This window comes from Nannochloropsis gaditana, assembly GCF_000240725.1.
Source record: "Nannochloropsis gaditana CCMP526 unplaced genomic scaffold scaffold785, whole genome shotgun sequence".
NCBI lineage: Eukaryota > Eustigmatophyceae > Eustigmatales > Monodopsidaceae > Microchloropsis > Microchloropsis gaditana.
Genome location: NW_005803168.1, coordinates 729 through 2,889, shown reverse-complemented (window position 1 = coordinate 2,889; position 2,161 = coordinate 729).

Here is a 2,161-nt window from a genome sequence, read left to right as displayed (position 1 = left end):
GGGAGGGAGGGGTCGACGGGCAGCAAGGATGGGAATAGGGGGAGGATGGAGGTAGAAGAAGACTTGGTGCGGCTCGAGGAGTGCATAGCAGTGCTTGAGGAGGAAAGAGCGGGCCTGATGGAGGCCTTTGGGCTGAGGCCGGATCGGGGGGGGGCGGAGGAGGCAGGGGAGGCCATGGAGGAGGAGAAAGGGGAAGGGAAGGCCAAAGCAATGGATGGGGCATTTTCCTTCCCACCCTTTCTTCCATCCACTGGTCACGACGCCCTTGGCCCTCCTTCCCAGCCCATCACTCCCCCTTCAAGGGAAGTCACGGAGGCGGGGCAAAGTCGACGTACGATCCTGCATCTTCTGCGCTCGGTCGGACGTCAGCTCTCCTTGGATCGGGCAGCTGTCGAAACTTGTTTGGTCCGCACTTTCCATCAGCAATGTGCCCTGGTGGACGCGGTGCGCCTGATGGAGGAGGGGGCACGAGGACAGACAGAGGAGGACGGAAGGGAGGAAGTGAAGAAGGCGCTGAAGCGGTTGCACGACATGTTGTTGGAAAGGGAGGACGCTGAGGATGCCACGAGTCAGGATGGGCGCATGGGCGTGGTGGAGATGGTGAAGGATGCGTGGAGGGTCTTGGAGGGTGGGGAGGGAGGGAGGGAGGGGTCGGCCGAGGGAGAGTGCGCGTCCGGAGCTGGTCTGAGAGAGGCAGGAGGCGTCGTAGAGGCAGGAGAGGAGGAAGCCGTAAGGATAGTCGAGCCCATCAAAACAGAAATGGTCAGCTTCGAGAGTTTTGGGGCTGGGAGGGATGAGAGGGGACGGGAGGAGGCAGCGGGGGAAAGTATCGAGGAAGCGGCGTGGGAAGTGTACGAAGGCATGGTGGAAACCGATCCACGGCTGAGTGGTGGGGATGGCAGTCATGACTCAGGCGCACAGAAGTGGATCGGGCAGGATTTCCGAGGAGGTCGAGGGTGCTCTGATAGAGTTGAGGGGCAAGATGCTTTGATGAAGGAGTTGAGCCGTGTCTTGCACGGACGGCGTCGAAGAGCAATGGAAACGCGGAGGGTGAAAATCAATGGAAAATTGGTGGAGATGAGGGATGACCGGAGGGTGGTGGAGGAAACGAGGATGGAGGAAGGGAGGGGTCGAGAGAGAAGATCGATCCGAGGGGAGGAGCGCCAGAGGGGGCAGAGGGCACACAGTCCACGTCATGGTGTGACAGAAATCCGAAAATTCTGTTTGAACGAGACCTTGCTTGCTGCAGTCGTGTTGGAACAGCAGGGGAAATATGGAAAAAGGGGAACAGGCGTGGAGGTGCCCGAGCAAGTCTTTGATGGGATGGGGGAGGTAGACAGAGAGTGACAGCGCGAGTGGAGGAGCACGACCATGTTAACGTAAATACGCGCTTGGGATAAGCGTGCAATGCAAGCCATGTGAATAAGCTGACCAACACCTTCCAATGCCATCTTTATGGCCGCGTGCTTCAAGTTTGTACGTATTTGTTTTCTTGGCACACCGGGCGATCCCCCCCCCACTCGCCATGTCTTCCATATATTAATTATATTGTCAGCGACATGGGGCTGGGCGGAGCGGATTAAGAAGCACCACCATCCCAGTCGCGCCCGCAAGGGTGCAATGGTAAAGCAGTGGCTATGAGCGCTTTCGGCGGTCATCGTGCTCGTGCACTGTTGTACAGCGCTGCTGGCACACTCGTCCTGCGTTTGATACTTCCTCTCCGCTACTCCCTCCGTTTCTCATCTCGAATTGTTCCACGAACTTCCTCGCCCACCCTCTTCAATCCCTTCAGGGTCATGTCTCTGCCCCCTACCGGTGGCATTGACTGGCGTGTGCGAGGATGGGGATCTTTGCAAAAGTGGTCAAACCATGTCCATCGCCCGGCTTCCCGTCTCCACGTCGCCTGTGCCCTGTGTCTGCAGGTCCTCCTCCTTTCTTCTTCCCAACCTTGTCTGGCGTACATTCGTCCGTCCCGATGGCCCTCACGACGGGGGGATGCGACGCAAACACCGTCCGCAAACCCGCCTTCACGCTGGTACGGTAGCGCCAGCTGCAGTCGCCGCTCGACCTGTCAGAGCGCGAGGAGCCCGGGGAGCTCCGATCATGACAAAAACGGTAGCCGCAAAGGCAGCAGCAAGAAACCCTCTACCTCTCCTATGCG